Source organism: Urocitellus parryii, chromosome 2, assembly GCF_045843805.1.
Source record: "Urocitellus parryii isolate mUroPar1 chromosome 2, mUroPar1.hap1, whole genome shotgun sequence".
NCBI lineage: Eukaryota > Metazoa > Chordata > Mammalia > Rodentia > Sciuridae > Urocitellus > Urocitellus parryii.
In genome coordinates, this window is record NC_135532.1 from 66,381,507 (window position 1) to 66,399,702 (window position 18,196).

The following is an 18,196-nucleotide window of genomic DNA, read 5'->3' on the forward strand; positions in this document are numbered from 1 at the left end:
CAAAATGTTTATTCAAACATTTTATATAATCAGTGTGTTGGCACATGCCCATAATCCCAGCCACTCAAGAGGATGAGGCAGGAGGATCATGAGTTTAAGGCCAGGCTCAGCAACTTAGTTCAAGACCAACCTCAATAACTTAGCAAGACCCTGTCTCAAAATAAAATATAAAATGGACTGGGAATATAGCTCACTAGTAAAGCACTCCTAGGTTCAATTTTCAATTTAAAAAAAAAGCAATCTTATATAGATTAATCCCACTTACAGATATTATAGATGTAATATTCTATATGTTATTATAATTTTGCAAGTAAAATGAATCAACTTATACAAAAGTAATAAATTATGAAAAATTAGACTTTGTTCTATAATGCAAGGATAGTTCAATGCCAACAAATCTTACAATACAACCATTTATAACTGTCAACTGAAGGAACAAATGGATGATTTATCAGGATATGAAAAAGTACCTACAATAAAGTTCAATGGCATTTAATAAAACTAAGACATTTAAAATAGTTATAGAAAGAAAATTTTTATATGATGAAAGCCTTACAAAATCATTGTTTTTGAGCCCAAAGTTGAACTTACAAAACAACCAGATGAACTTAACTCCATTGCATAACATTCCAGTGGATAGTCCCCATTACAGAGAAACAGAACATTGCATTTGGCTAAAATAATAAAGAGGTAAATAATCATAAAAGCAGATAGGAAATAACAAGTAGAACAGTGGTTGCCAAGGGCTCAGGTTAGAGGGAAATAAGGAGTTGTTGTTAACAGGTACAGAATTTCAGTTTTATAAGATGAAGCAGTTCTAGAGATCTGTTTTACAATAACATGGATACAATTAACACTACTGAACTTCACACTAAAAATGGTTATCTGGATAGCAAATTTTGGGGCTGGACTGTGGCTCAGTGGTAAAGCACTTGCCTAGCATGTATGAGGCACTGGGTTCAATTCTTTGCACTGCATATAAATAAATGAATAAAATAAAGGTTCATCAAAATCTAAAAAAATTTTTTTAAAAAGAAAATAGCAAATTCGTTTTTTTTTTTAATCACAAGTCTAAGAACATGCTTTTTATTTAAAAAAAAAAAGGCAAGAAAACCACTAAAACTTTGGCAAAGTTGTAAAAGCTAAATGTGGACTAGCAAAACAACTTAGTATTCCAAGAAGACACAAGCAAGACAGTCCACAGGCACTCAGTCACTATTTGCACAAACATCCTTCAGGTGCTAAGATAAAAGATAAGAAAATAACAAGAGACCTAAGAGAGTCCCTCCCTTGGAAGTACTGGCATGCAGGTAGGGATATACCACTTGAGCACAAGCACAAAAATTGGCCTCATGCTGGACACTACTATTAAATGAAGCCAAGTCATATGCCACAGAGAAGGGGACAAGAAATAATTCTGACTCTTCCATGTAAAAGTAGACTGCTGCTAATGGAAGAGATGACATTTGTCACTAGGAGAAAGACAGAAGAAACTCTACCTGTCACTCTCCCCAGAAAGAGAAGAGTATGTGGAGGGAGATATCAAAATCACACACATTCTACTCTGCACTGAATACTAGGTAAAATTCATTGCTCCTACGTGAAGGCAGGAAACTCATTCAGGTTCAGAATCTTGCAGTAACACACAAAAAAAGATTTTTGCCATATGCATAGAGGGATAGGAAACGCAGTTGCTCAAAAGTCTGCACTTTAAGGCAAAGGTTGGCTACCACAGGGAGAAAGCACAGGAAGGCTGACAGGTCCCAACCCCAGGTGTAGGTAAACAGGACCTTTGACTGCAGTTGGTGTATGAGAATTGTGGGCACCAGCGCATACACACACAGGAACCCACTTAGATTAAGGATAAGCAGAAGTAAAAGTACAGAGATCCCAACCCAAGTCCCACATCACTAGAGTTCAGGGCTGGCTGAATAACAGGAAGACTGAGAAAGAAATCTCTATGGCAGTTGAAGTCTTATAAGACTCAAGGTAAAAACAAAGCATTCCTAGAAGAACTTGAACTCTCTGGTGAGCTAACAGTTCAACAGCAACAGCAACCTCAGCAAATCTGTTCACCAAGTGACTCATTTTGTCCCTCCCCCATCCACTGACACTAACACACATTACTGAATAAAAGGCACGTTCAGCCAGATGCAGTGACTCACACCTGTAATCACAGATACTCGAGGAGTCTGAGGCAAGAAGATCACAAGTTCAAGACAAACTCAAAAACTTATTTTTACCCTGCCAAGGTAAAAAAAATAAATAAATAAAAGGATTAGGGATACAGCTGAATGGTGCAATGCCCCTGGTCTCAATTCCAGTAAGGGTGGGGAAGCATGTCCATTTTCAGCATAATAATTATTCTCAATCTCTCCTGTTCTATTAAGACACAGAAACAAAGCAAGGAAAATTACCCACTGTCAAGAGATAAAGCTGTCAATACAATCAGACCTTGAGATGGCAATAATGTTCAAACTATAAATAGAGACTTTTAAGATAACTATGATTAAAATCTAAAATGATCTAAAGGGGAAAAAGCATGAACAGAAAATCCAGAAAGGAGTAGAAAAATTTAAAAACTCTTATGAAAATGCTAAATAAATAACTTTATGTCACCGATGAAGACTTCTTTCACTGAGCTTATAGCTGGACACAACACGAAGAATTACTAACCTTGAAGGTCAACTGACAGAACTCAAACTAAAAATTAAGAAGATGGGGAAGGAGTACAGAGGAGCTAAGATCAGTGGAACAATACAAATCAGTCTAATATACTTGTAAGTACATTAGTCCCAAAGAAGGAGGGAGGGGGTCACAGGAAATGTTTGAAAAGAGATGACATAATAATTTATGAAAACAAATTAGGAAGGACAGCAAACAACAGATAAAGCAGCTTAGAGAACACAAAGGAGGACAATTACAAATGATAATACATCCATCCACATCAGACTGAAATTGCTGAAAACCTAACTTAAAAGAAAAAGTCCTCAAGGAAGCTAAATGGGAGAGAGGGGTAAAGGGGGCAGGGGACATTACATTTAAGGGAACAAAGAATGTCAGAAACCTTCTCTTCATGACTAGGTAAAACAGAGGATAACAGAGCAACATCTTTTAAATAATAAGAAAAAACTGTCAATCCTCACTTTAATACCCAGCTAAAATATTTCAGAAACAAAGACCAAGACATTTTTTCAGACAAGTAAAACCTGAGAAAAGTCACTGCCTACAGACCTGCACTGTAGGAAACACTGAAAGCACTTCTTTGTTTTGTAGTGGCTGTTGTTTTTTTTAGATAGAGTTTCACAATGTTGCCCAGGCTGCCCTCAAACTCTTGGGCTCTAGCCATCTTCCTGCCTCAGGCTCCTTAGTGCCTAGAACTACAGGCATCTGCTAATAAGTTCAGCTTATGATACTAGAGAGAAGTGTATGTATAAACAATGAAATAACCCTGGAACTAGCAAAAATATGAGTATATATTAAGAAGCGCCTTCTTTTTACAATTCTTAATTTCTTAAAGGTAAGTTACTATTAAAAACAATAGCTAGAAAAGGTCTAGTTTCTAACACGTAAAAAATATATAGAATAATGAGAAAAAATGGCAGTATCCTCTTACAAGATTCTGACATCATATAAGAACCCACAAAATATTACTGAAGGAAGAATGTATAAAGTTAATGATGTATACTAAAAATTCTATGAACCACTGAAAATATAAATCAAAAGGATGCAACTAATATGCCAATTGTGGAGATAAAAATAGAATACTAAAAAATATGGGGCTGGGGTTGTAGCTCAGTGGTAGAGGGCTCACCTTGCACTTTTGAGACCCTGGGTTCGAGCCTCAGCACCACATAAACATAAATAAGTGAAATAAAGGTATTGTGTCCAACTACAACTAAAAATAAATATTTTTAAAAAGAATACTAAAACATAATCCAGCCAAAAGAAGACAAGAAAAAATAAAATAGAAGAAAAGAACACATGAAATAAATAGAAAACAAATACCAAGTTAAAGATAGAAATCTAATTATATAAAAATTTTTATAAATTTAAAAAATTTAAATTTAAAAATGATATGTGAATGACTAAGTATTCTACATGAAAGTGGGAGATATTAAGATAGTATTTTAAAAAGTAATATCTAAGTTTATGTTGTCTATATGGGAAAAAGTTACATTACATAATGATAAAGAGATCAGGTCACCAGGAAAACACAGCAATTGTGTGTATATGTGTGTGTGTGTGTGTTCCCAGTAACAAAGCTTCAAAATACAAAAACAGATAAAACTGAAATAAAAATCAAATTCACAATTGGTATCTCAATACTTAAGCCCTTCTTTTCCAATAACTAAAAGAATAAGGAGTCAAAAAACAAAATGATTATTTAGAGAACATCTGAACAACTTTTTAACCAATTGGCCTGACATTCACAGATTTCTTCACCTAATAGGGTAGATACATTGTTTTCAATTCCACATGTAATAATCACCAAAATAGACCATATTCTAGGCCGTAAAGTAAATCTCAGTAAAGTATTAAAGGATTGAAACCACAGAAAGTATGTTTTCTAAAAACCAAGAAATTCAACTAGAAATCAATAAAAGACATCAGAAAAGTCCTCAAATGCCTGAATACAAGCAACACAATTCTAAATAATCCAGGGTCAGAGAAGAAATCACAACAGAAATTTAAAAATATATTTTGCTGAATAAAGACTTAAGAGAAAAAATAAAAACTACTGACCATTACCTCCCATTAAAAATAAATATATCCTTAACAAAATATTAGAAAAATCACACCCAATTCTATTTAAGATAATCCATCAGGATCAATTAATTTTATACAAGCAGTCCAAGACTGGTACAATAATCAAAAATCAACTAGTATAAATTCACTACATGAACAGATTAAAAACGAAAACTATATTATGTCAATGGATAAAAATTAGCCAAAAACTATGAGGTATTCAGAAACAAATTTAAAGAGAAAATGGCCATCACAAAAAAATAAAATGTTCTTGAAGTATAAAAAGTAAGACACCGAGCCAATGGAAAGCCATCCACATTCTTGAATTGGGATAATATAACACACCGCTAATAACATCAAAATGTTAATTATCTCAAGATTATATACAATTTAACATAATCTCAATTAGAATAATTATAACAGGGTTTCATATATTTTTCCCCAAGGGAGGTGGCAGCATGCATAACATATTCCTTTACACATGAACAGATAACTAAGAAAAAGTCTGGGACTATGAAATGTAAGAGAACATAAGACACAACAAATTTGGAAGTTATATTCTCTTGAAAATGATGACACAATGGTATGCATCTGAAAGGAAATTAAAAGGGATTCCCCCATTTACACTATACACAAGTTCCAAAGGGGTCAAAGATAAGACCAAAATGGAATGAAAAATTAAATCTGGGCATAGATTATATGTCCATTTTAGCAACAGAGTAAACCTTAAACAAAACAAGGCACCAAAGAAAGAAGCAATTATGTAAAAATTTTAAATGTTATATAGCCAAGGTGCCTTATGAACAGGAAAGAGACAAAAGATCAGTTTATGAAAAAACAATCTGCCATGCAGATGTCCGATGTTTATTGGCTCTAGAATATAAAGAATTCCCACAAAAGAACCACCACCCAAGAGGAAAAAAAATGGACAAAGGATATGAAAAGGCAATTCTTAGAACAATTCCAATTTTCTTATAGACTTAGGAAAAGATGTTCAACATCATAGCAATCAGGAAATAGTAATTAAAGTGAAAATTAGATACAACTACACAATCATCAGCCTGAAAAAGTATCACCTACTGCTGAGAGAATCTCAGGGAAAGGGTATTTACCTGCATTGCTGGTTAACATGTGAATTGTTATATCCTTTTCAAAGCAATGTCACACCATTTATGAAGACTAATATCACATGTGTAGCTAGAGTGATAATACTGTTCCTGAGAATCTATCCCATAGATCTATTCATGTGTGGCTCTAAAGATATTTACCACATTGGCTTTAGTGGCAATAACCAGAAGCAAAGTATCAACCATCAGTTAATGTATGATTGAGTACACTGGAATAACTGTACCTTAGACCCTTAAAATATTATGCAGTTTTTTTAATGGATTAGAGCTGGAACAGCTGAGTAGGATTTTCCTTATGCAGTTCTGAATGAAAAAGAGTTTAAAAACAATCTTGCTGTAAGAGATAACAAAATAAAACTTGTATGTGAACATGTTCCTAATACTTATAGACATGGAGAAAAATATACAAGTATACCCAAGAGTTCCAATGACATGAGTTATAGATGAATGGAATGCTATTGTTGGCTAGGGGAAAAAAGCAGAGCTAAGTAAAAGAGAAAGGAGAATGCTAAAAATGAATCTTAACGCCACCATACAAGAGTACACGCTTTTGTGAGAAAGATATATTTGTAAACACCACCCATTAAAATGAGTTTCTGCCAACAAAGCTTAGTTCCTAAAATCTTTAGTTGCATTCCTTTGAAAAACTGGAATCAGAAAAGTAAAAATGAATTCACATTTAAATACCATAAATACCTATCTATAAATTGATTGGAAACATTAAATGAGATAATGCCTCTTTAAAATGTATCAAACACATCTAATGTACAATAAATGTGCCAAACAGTCTCTGAAAGAAAAAGAACTTAGAGATATATGTGCATAAATGGAAAAAGATTTTCTGATAAGATTAAAAGCACTTTAAAAAGACTGATGCATAAATTTTAAAATATCCAAGCTACTTTTTAGGTGCATGAACAATCTAAAAGAAGAAAATAAACTGAACCAGAATATATACTAGGTTGGCCCTTCCTTTGAGCTCAGCAACACTGCTGTATTCCTGATCTGCCTGTAATTCAAAACAAAACCCATATATTATAGACCTTCATATTTTCTGCATCTAGCACAAGCCCTGGCACTTGGAAAGTAATGACCATCTCCCTAATTTCCTTCAGAGTATGGATGTCTCTAATTGCACAATGCCTTCCAGAGCTGATTATGTTGAGTTTTTACATGCCTCTTGTTAGTGCACCATGGAAGGAGATAAGAATTCATCCAATATTCACTAGCATCTCATATGAACTAGAAAAGAGAAGATGACACCTGTTTTGTGCAATGTGCTCTTTCAAAATTTCAGCTTATTGAGACTAAGTAAAAAGTTAAGTAAAGTCAGCAGTAGAGTGAAATGGGAACAAAAACTGGTTGGCAGTCAAGGTTCTAGTTATGACCGAACTGCTTTCCAGTTTATTTTACCTTCTCTTGAATATGCTCATCAGTAAAAGGAGTCACATGAGTCCCGTCCATCTTACACAACTATCCAACTAAAACCACCCTGTGAACCACCAAGCATTAAGCAATTATTTGGTTACCACATTTCTCAAGTATTCAAAACTATACTAATTTCCAAGATATTTATAATTAAAATACAAGGTAACTGCTGCAGCCTAGAGCCTTGGTATAGTATGATCCACAGTACTCTCTTCCCACCATGCTCAACAGCACGCTCGTTATAAAATAAGAAATCCATTAATGCTTTTATATATACTCATTAAGTGTCCATTGCTCTCTATATAATCTCTCTAAATGAAGTATTTTGTATGTTTGCCAAAGTTTCTTATATCCACATTTAAAGTGGAAGAGCTAATGCCTATTCCAGAGGATGTCACCCTTGAAATATCCCTCCACTTTAAAGTTACTTTCTAAATATCCCCTCTGACAACACTTGTGATCAACTGCAACTGGTTGGGTTATCAAGTTTGTCCTCCATTGTTCTTTAAAAAATTCTCATTCCTATTTTTAAAGTTTTTGGATCAAGGCAAATGTTCCTAGTAGGTAAAAAATAAAATATACATCAGAGCCCATCAACAACATGAAAGAACTTCCATTAGATATAAAGTATGTTTGCTGAAATTTTACTAATCAGTTATCATTATTATTTTTTGCTATTATAGCCCAAATAAGTCTCTTCTAAACTCATTATTGGCTCTACTGGCAACTACATCCTAGGATCTAATTTTGGAAAAGAAAATTTTCTGGTAATATCACAAATGAGAAAAGTTTTTGGCCAAACATTATAGAGCCATCAGTTCTAAAAGATAACAGAAAAAGTAGTTGAAAATCATCATGGTTTCCAAAATGTTTCTAGTTTGCATTCACCTGTTTGCAAATTTGCTTTACTTTTGTATAAAAAAGTAAACTTTATCCATAAAAGACTTTTGTCACATATCTACTAAAACCTTGAAACCCTTGATTTCCTAGATATGAACACTTTTCTTCCCATGGACTTTGGTTAAACAATTTCTAGCACCTGGTCTACTAACCACAAATTATTTTGTATTATACTTTTCCACATAAGTCTTACTTTCCCTTTTTGATTTTCAGCTTATTAATGATGAAGTCTTACCTATGTTTTTACAAGATTCCATATCTTGCTAAAAAAGCTTTGGTCAAATGGATAAGTGCAGCATTTTTACAAAAATAATGTTTTATTACTTTTATAACTCTCACCATAATAGCTCCAACACCTAGCAATATGGATATTATCCAGAATTTATGGATCTACTATTATCACTATTGTGCAACATCCTGTAGTAGTTACCCTCTAAAATAAATTTTTTGATTAGGTCTCATAATTTTTTAGTACATGTATCAGCAAGCTTCTGTATGTAGGTAAATACTGTAGTAAATATATCCTAGTAAATGTAATAAACCAATAAAATCTACAACCAATTAAGTAATATAGACAGTAAACAATATTTATTTGTATAATATTCCCACTTCTGCTATATTCTATACCATCATAATAGAACGTTATAATTAATGCCAGTTGAAGATGACAGTAATACAAGAGGAAAGCTCAGGGTTTTCTAAAGTTCAAATCTCTGTAAAATAGCTATTGACCATGACTTTATTACTTAGCTTCACTCATAATCTGCTTCCACATCTATAAGGCAAAAACCATAATATAGCAAATAAAATAACACAGATATCATAATATATGGTAAAATAAAAAATAAATCATAATATAGAACAAATAGTATATATGACCTATATGTTTTAAGACCATGATATATATCATAGGGTGTGTGTGTGTGTGTGTGTGTATATATGTATATATATAAAGTATGCTGTAGATATATATTATATGACATAAATGTTAATGAATATTTGTTGAATAATGAAAGAATCTCAAATTTTATATAGTACACTTCTGAAAACTCGTACAAAACCCAAATATGTAGCAGACTAGACTTATGTTTTAGAGATTAGTCCCACAGACAAAAAGGAAATTACAAAGCCCATAATGATATGCATTCTATTAAATAGAGTCATTAAAAATATCTGTATGGCATTTTGTCTGTTCTATAATTTTATTATTTTTCACAATTCATCAGCTCAACTCCATTAAGCACTTTCGGTGAAGACTTACCACTTTCAGCACACTGAAGGATTATTGCCTCAATTGTGTATCAAGCTAATAAATGGTGTTCTTCATAACTACAAGCAACACTTTCATTTTTCCCTTTTTTCTGTTCATTTTATTAAAATAAGAAAGATAAAAAGCAAGAACATTTTCAAATAATTTTTTAAATTACTACCAAAATATCAAAGTAAGGGGGTGCTGTTACTTGGCAAGAAAGGTCCATCACAAAATAGTTCAAAAGATGGATTCACTAAATGATGATGATAAGTCAAAATTCAGTGTATAAAAGGAACTTTGGGATACCACCACAAACATACCACACACCAATTATCTGGAAGTAAACTATACAAAAGCCAAGGGTTACAAGTGCCTGTTTACTGAAGAATATATAGCAAATAAACTAACATGAAAAGTCCAGGTCCTAACTTTGGTACTATAGTGGCCACACAATAAAGAGTAGTTGTTTTATTTTATTGCTACTACTCATTATGAATGGCTGTTTTAAGAGAGTCATCATTATGATACAGCAAACTAATAGTTATTGAGCATTTAAAACACATAGAGTTCTATACTAGAAGCTTTATGCACATTTTATCTTCAAAAACATTCAGATGTTGGACTGAGGTTGTGGCTAGAGGTCACCTACCATGGCGTGAGGCACTGGGTGTGATCCTCAGCACCACATAAAAATAAAATATTGTGTCCACCTATAACTAAACAATAAATATTTTTTTTTAAATTCAGATGTTGACATTGTTTGTTCCTATTTTCCTTTTTAATTACTAATGAGTACTGAAACTTGGAGAATTAACTTGCTCAGCTAGACAGCTAACAATTGGGTAATTTGAGGTTTATCCTGCACTGTTTGAGTCCACTACACTACAGGGCTTCTTTTTGCAGTAAGAAAAACTTTTTATTTCTCCAGGAAAATGCAACGATTTTGAGGAATGGCTGGTAGAGTTGAATATCAGTCAATTTAACTAGAGATATATGACAGGTAGGAAAAGACTGTGAGAGTGGCATTTAGCTACTCAAAGGACAGTTTGCATGCACTATAACAGTTACTATTCCTCAATTTATTTTTCTAGTAAGTATTTTAGCACTTACTACATATCTGGCACCATGTTAGGCACCGTATTAGATGCCAGTGAAATAACTATGAAGACAACTCATTTCCTGCTTTCAAGGGGCTTCTTATTGGGAGGAACAAGGCACATCAACAAGCAATTAACACCAGAAGGAATTCACAGGTTAAGGAGCCAGAGAACACAGGCTGGAACCCAGCGTGTTTCTAAAGCAGGGGATAATAAATAAGAGTTCTGCAGAAAATAATGCTGATGTTTACAGTGATAGTTGTAACATGAACAGAATTGAGAAGAAATGTACTTGTGACACCGGAAGAGTCTAAATGAATTACACTGATGAGTTAGTATCAGTCTGTTTCTTTGCTCTTGTAAGAATAAAGTGTTTAGGCAGAGGGTTAAAAAAAAAAAAAATGTTTTTGTGTCTTTTTAACTGGAGAATATGTGGTGGGGAGAAATCACATAAATTAGTTATTAATTTCCTCAAACTTGCATGTGTAATGAAATGTGGGTGATGCTAAAATGTGTACTATAAATAAAATGTGTTTAATAAATCTTCAAATAACCGGGCTGGGGATGTGGCTCAAGCGGTAGCGCGCTCGCCTGGCATGCGGGCGGCCCGGGTTCGATCCTCAGCACCACATACCAACAAAGATGTTGTGTCCGCCGAGAACTAAAAAATAAATATTAAAAATTCTCTCTCTCTCTCTCCTCTCTCACTCTCTCTTAAAAAAAAAAAAAAATCTTCAAATAACCATTCAAGATCTCCATTCACCTACCTTTCTTTACTATGCACTATAAGCCATGTTTCAGACATACCAATTAAGAGAACCTTGACTTAGCTGGGGAAGCTGCAATTCAATCTGCTGTACTAGCATATATCACAAATTTAATAATTCTATTTTTTTCTTTTTTTAGGACATATTTAGGCACACACAGTGGCACACGCCTGTAATCGCAGCAATTTAGGAGGCTGAGGCAGGAAGATCCCAGGTTCAAGACTAGCCTAAGGCACTTCATGGGACCCTATCTCAAAATAAAATAAAGGGCTGGGGATGTAACTCAGTGTTTGCCTATTCATGTTCAAGGCCCTGGGTTCAATCCCCAGTACCATCAAAAAAAAAAAAAAAAAAAAAATGTCTAGTGAGAGAAGCTTCAGTGGACTCCTTAAAAGGTAGTCTAGAGGTTTTCAATCTCGAATCATTGTTGGTACTTACTTTTAATTTTCTGTAAATGATTTTGTAAAAGGCACTTTTATGTATTTTATTTTTTGCCAAGTTTAGATACCTCACCTGCCTTTTATAAATGTAACTAGTGAATGACTTTTATAGGAGCTATGTAGAAACTTTTTAACAGTGACTTTCTCAAGGTCACAGAGCAAATCTCTGGTGGAGACAGGAATGGAATTCATGACCTTTGACTGCCAGCAGTGTTCTACCCACACTCAGAAATTCCTTCTCCATAAGTGTAATTTATATGCTCACTCTGAGAAGCTGGAAAAGTCCATCCCTTTTGGTGGGGGGGGACATTGTGGGAGGGACAAGGGAAGGACATGAGTAGTTTTCCTGTCAAATCAGCTGTCACACCAGTACTTTATAGTTTTACAAAGTGACATTTATCCACATTACCTTATTTAACCCTCACACAGTTAAGAAACTTGACCAAGGTCATCCAGACTTAGTAAGTGAGAGAGGCAGACTCAACCTGAGACACGGCTGCCACAGAAGCGAGTCCTGCCTCTAGGATGAATGGTCTTAGAGGGAACTTGATTATGAAATGAATGGAGGCTTTTTTCTTTTTCATTTTTGACATTAATTGATCACAGTAGCCTTTTATGTTTATTTTCTTTGCAGATTTAATCTCAAAGTGAAAATAATATTAATTAATCTCAAAGTGAAAATAATATTACTAAACATAGAATTTGAAAAAAAGATACTTTGTGTGTGTTTCCCCTTTTCTCTTCATGTGTGGCTTTTTACTGTAATTATTAGTCAACATATACGGAATGAGCTGATATATATAAAGACAAAGCGTATAAAAACACATGCATAAATATACATAATACTAAATATACATAAAAAAGTGAATATGTGTACGTAGCATATACATACACATCATGCCAAAAATCCCTGGGAAAACCTGCATATATTATAAAATGCCGATGTTGCACTTGGGACACAATTTCTAGCTGTCAAAGCCCGAAAGTATTTCTTATGGTAGCTTCCACGGCCTTTATTGGGGATGACAAAACTATCCCAAAGCTCTCCAACCAACGTGTTCCTTCTCTGGTTCCAGGCAGGAAGACAAATGCAAGAGTTTTCTGCTTACTCCCTCTATACAAATATTGCTTAGACCACCAGTCCAGTTAGTCCACTGGTAAATATACAAAAAAATACATAAATAAATCAATTAATCAAAAAGATTAACATCAAAAGTATGACTTTAAGTTTTTTTTTTTTTAAAAAAAAAAAAGCCATACCAGAGTAGAATTTTGGGGGTGAACGTCCTGTAATCTTGTAACAGACCAAAACAATTTTTTTATGGAGCAATACGACTAGTCAAGTAGCTACTTTATGACAATAAACACCCAAAACCGAAAAGTCCTTTTGTAACATAATTACTGAGAATATAGAGTAACCATTTAATCCACAGCATGTGTTCTCCACCACAGGAACTCAGTAGCTGAAATCAGATGGGGTGTGGCGGGTGTAGGCCCTGAAAATGAATTCTGGCGGGTTGAAGTCAGACAGCTAGCTCTCTGGCAGGCGCTGGGATCTAGAAACCAAGCAGGTCTGACAAGGCCAAAGGCAGTTGACCTTCTGGGCACAGGGCAAGGCCCATCTGTTTACTCCCATTCTGCTTCTGGGAAGAGTGTTGTGGTAGATGAGTTAAGGCTGTGGTTATAGGGTGTTGCCACTGACTTAATTTTAATATTTTCACCCTTAAATTTTGTTCACATTTAAAGCTGAATGATGTGTATAACTTGTAGGCTGAAAAAAAATGTGTGTTTTTTTTTAAGTTTTGAGTTAAAAAAAAAAAAAGAAAAGAAATGAACACTGAGCAAAAACAGATATTTCCAGTTCACTATCATATGGTGTTTTCAAAATGTAAATGACACAGGCAACTGCAATCCACCTCAGAATTTATAAAAGTGAAAGTTATTTCCTTCACCAGAAAAGATAACAATGGTATCAATTTTAACAAAACTATTTTGAGACTTTTAGTTTTGCTCATTAATCAATATTGGAACACAAGTGGGTAAACTTATTTATACCCAAAAAAAGAGTAAATTTGTAAGTTTCAAATGAGTTTGTGCCATTACTAGCTTTGTACAACTATTTCATATTAATGCACAAAGTAGTTACATTTACAAACTTGACACTGAAAATACTGTTTCTCTCAAAATACCAAGAAAACAAACCATCTGACATCCCAATTTAATGTGATTCACGTAATATTACTTAATTTGTATAAATGCAAAAATCTCATGTTTTTCATTTTACATGATGGAGAAAATGTCCAATGTACAACTATTTAACAACATTGCCTCTCTGGGTAAGGTTACTCAAAACTCTTAATTAACCAACATTTCCAATTCAAAATGCCCTTAGTACAGGCCTGAAGGCCTAAGCACTTAAGTCATTTTTGCTAAAATAAAACACACCTATGTTTAAGATCAAATTATCCCATTAAGTTGATAACAGCTTGTTTCAAGATATAACATCTAAAACTCACTCTGAGGTTGTGAAAATGCATGTTTCCCTTCTCCGGAGACCAGAAGAAATCCCTGAGAAATACATATATTTTTACATGACCAGAACACTCTAGATATTCTAGGTTTGATGCATGCTCTCTGGACTGAACATCAAGCATCCTGATTTGTTCTCCCCTGGGCCTAGAAGAGTGAATGCACTGTTTGCAGTCCCTTCCCTGTCAGTACAAGCATAAACTGCAGCAGTAGTAAACAACCACCAGCCAAGAGTTGCTAAGGTCAAGGTCTCAAATGCTATCCCAGGGCCATTTCCTCCCAAAAGACATTCATTTCTTGAAAAGAAACTTTGAGGGTAGGGGAATATTAAGGGCTCATTAGCACAACAATTTTCATTCAATAAACTGTAATAAAAAGCATACCCTAATAAAGTTTAACTGACTGAAGTTTCTTTTAAGGATGCCTTACTAAATTGTAGGTATATAACTGAAGGACTTTAAAAATAAACAGAAATCCCTCAAATACGTTTTGTTTAACCTAACATGTTAGTTTTAGTTCATGAAATTTTTATGTGAAAACATTCCAATTTTACCAGTTTAAATATGAGTTGATAGAATAATAAATCTTTTTTTGAAATACATTACAAATTTCTGCCTATTCTTGTATTGCTCAAACTGCTTTCTCCTCAACTCAAAGGAGATTAGTATACTCAATCTATATCAAGACTGACCATGCTGCAGCAATAAAGATGTATCTTATGCAACTGAAATGTCTGTCCTTCAACATCCTATTTCTACTAAGATTCTACTATTAAAATTTTTCCAACCTAAAAGTATACCTCTTACTCATAGCCAATTTCTATGTGGTTTTTAAAAATGTAAACAACATGTGAATGAGGTCTGCAAATAGCACAACCAGGCTCTTTTTTCCTTTGGAGGAGGGGGTTCCACTGTTGTAATGAAATGCCAAATCTAAAAGCATTTCTTAGAAGATGGCATACTCTCACTCTTCAAAGTGACCACTCCTATTCTCATCACAAGTGGCTGCTTGTTAAAAGCCACCAAATTTATTTCAAAGCATTTACTTATCTAAACAACTCCATCCTCCACTAAGAAAAGGGCACGGAGGCGCGTCTAGGTGGATTTGCAGAATGACGTGTAGCTGATTGGCAGATGTCTACCGAAGCAACTAGATGCACATGCACTAAATGTAAATAGAGCTGCTAGATGTTACAGGGAAACAGAATATTAACGCTAAGTTAAAATATAAGAGCGCTCGGCAGAGAATTCGATTAGCCAGTAGAATTATTTAAAACAATCCATACAGAACATACTTCAGCCATCTGTACAGTTAAATTAGAGAGCTGACAATATTAACCACACAAACTGTTTATCCAGATTACACATTCCGTTGTACTAATACTCTTTAACTCAACACAGTCAGCTTTTATCAGCTGAATTAAGGCTATTACTATTAAAGTATGCAAAACTCGAAGAGCAGGGTGAAGGGGGTTGGGAAGCTGCAGGGCATATAACAAAGGAATTGGTACTTTTTCCAAGCATTTGCCTCAAATGCACTGCGAAACAAAACTGTTGAATGCACCCCACCCTTTTCCCCAAAGATAAAAGTTTGCAAAGTTCTAGTAGGCAGTTCTTTACCCAACAAAAGCAGGATTGATTCTCCCAGTAGGGGAGCATCTAACACGAACACCAACTACGTCGCGGAGGTCAAGTCCGAGCCCTCGGAAAGAGCTTCTAAGGCAAGAAGTGGCTCCCAGGCCGGCTCCGCGGGCTTCCCGGCCCGGGTGGACGTGCAAACTTGCCCCTTGTCAACTCTGGCCAGGTCCCCCGTAATTGAAAATAACAGCCACGGGCCAGCCCCTGGCTACTTCCGTGGATCAGGCACTGTGGCAAGTGACAGTTCCACATCATTACGACCAGAGACAATAATGAATGTAGCACCAGGACCACTATTCATGCCAGCAGTGTCATCTCTGTCTTAACCCTTTCCCTTCCGGTCTCTCCAACACACACACACACACACACACACACACACACACACACACCACGGCCCAGGTGCGGCAGTTATTCATCCAACCCATTCTATTCCTGGGGGCCAACTACTTCCACCAGTTCCTCTCCGCCCCCCAATTCAGCCCTTGGGGTTTTATTTCTCATCCTTAGCAACTGTCAGGCAAACGCTGCAACCAACAATTCCACTAGGGGTAGAAAAAAACATTGGCTTAATTCACCTTACTTGCTAAGTTCTTTTTAAAATTTTAGGGGAGTGGGGGAAGTAACCTCCCTCTTTCTCCTCCACGAATCCGACCGACGCTACTTGCTTTGCAAAAGCATCACCCTTCCCCGGCCCCCTCCCGCTTCCCAACACTTTACCCTCTTTAAGAACACAGACCAACCAAAATGATTTAACTTGAGCAGATGACAGAAGGAAAATAAAACATGTTAAGAGAATACGGTCTGATTTGGGATGGCAGAAAAAAAAAAAAAAGAGGGGGTTGTTTATTTTGATAAGAAACGGAATCGGCACAGACCTGAACAGAAGCTGCAGAGCAGGAGAAATTGTTTTCTTTCCCTCACACAGAGTCCCCCTCTCGCTCGCCCTTTCTCTCACACGCGCGCGCGCACACACACCACACACACACACACACACACACACACACTCGCACACACGGCGTCACCCGCGCACACTCACACGCACAAGCAGAGCCTCTCAGCTGCTCTCTGCAGTTCTCAGGAAATGAATGGGGGGCAACCCAGGGAACTGTTGTACTTGCAAATGACTTACCAGGATCACATGATGCGCTAAATGTAGGGTGGGCCGGTGGGTGGAGGCTGCCGAGACGCGAGCCCGGGTCTAGCGTGGGGAGCCTCGCCAGGCCCGCATCGAATTACCCCGGGGCCCAGCCGAGGGGGTTGCAAGACGCCGCTTCTCCTCCCTTGCAGCCCGCAGCTCAGGAAACCGGAGAGGCGCGGGGGGTGGGGTGGGTGGGGTGAGATTGGGGGGGTGAAAACACCAAACCCCCAAACAAAAGAGCTCCGGGTCCTTCTCCCCAGAAACAAAGCCCCGCCGCTGCGGGCGAGCCCCGGGGTGGGGCCGAGGGCGGGGGCGGCGGCGGGGAGGGGCTCGCTCAGCAGGCGCTAAGTCGCTTTATTGCCATAAAATGGGGCCCCGAGCCGCTCCGCCCGAGGATTAGGAGGCGGGCTCTGAGTGTGATGGTTGAAATCCCCTGTGGGAAACTAACCCCTCCCCGATCGCAGAGGTAGAAGGCAACACCCACTGCCCAGCCCTCGCCTCGCCGCCCGGGCCGCCGGCTGGGGGGTGGGTCCGCGGAGCCTCCACCCCGCCCCACCCCGCCCCACCCCTGCCTCCGCCCCCCGGCCTCCGGCCTCGGTGGCGCTTCCCTTTCACCTGCACCACCTTGCTGCGGCACCCAAAATAACCTACACATGGCCTACGGAGCTCTGGGAGCCTCTGGCTGAGGGGGCCCTCAGGGGCTCACAACAAGAGGAACCCCCCGATTGCAACTCGCCGGGCGAGGACTCGCTCTGAGCTGCGAGAAAGTCCCTCTCTTTTGTGTCAGATCGCGCAAGGCAGCCTTAGGAAAAGAATTGGGAGACAAATAAAGCGGCGAGCCCGCTTGTCCCCCGCCCCCTCCCCGTGCCCGCCCGGATAGGGGCGGGCATGGAGGGGGCCGGGGCGCTCGAGCGGTCCCCGCGGCTCAGCCGCCAGCTAACTTGGAAAGGTGTGGGCGGAGCCGGCTCGGGCGGCCGTCCGAGGCTGCGGGGCCACTAGCGGGGACCGCCCCCGGGCGCCGGGCATTCGCCAGCACCAGGGCAACAATGGGGTCCCGCCAGGGGCAGCTCCTCCGGTAGCGCCCAGAGTGCAGGGTTGGATGGGCAGGTGGGGCGGAGGGCTGGGCGAGGAC

At 37.5% G+C, this 18,196-nt stretch overlaps 1 protein-coding gene across 2 annotated transcripts in view; it reads right to left on the reverse strand.

Annotated features, from left to right (window-relative positions):
• Klf12 (KLF transcription factor 12) overlaps positions 1 to 17,227 on the reverse strand; it is a 426,606-nt gene extending 409,379 nt beyond the window's left edge. Inside the window, exon 1 of one of the 2 annotated variants that reach the window (XM_026398090.2) lies at positions 17,056 to 17,227. The gene's annotated coding sequence lies outside the window, so the exon portion shown is untranslated. Of the gene's footprint in view, positions 1 to 16,801; positions 16,982 to 17,055 lie in introns of those variants that run through there. The other variant, XM_077792866.1, reaches the window with a different exon arrangement.
• Positions 17,228 to 18,196: the final 969 nt, after the last annotated feature.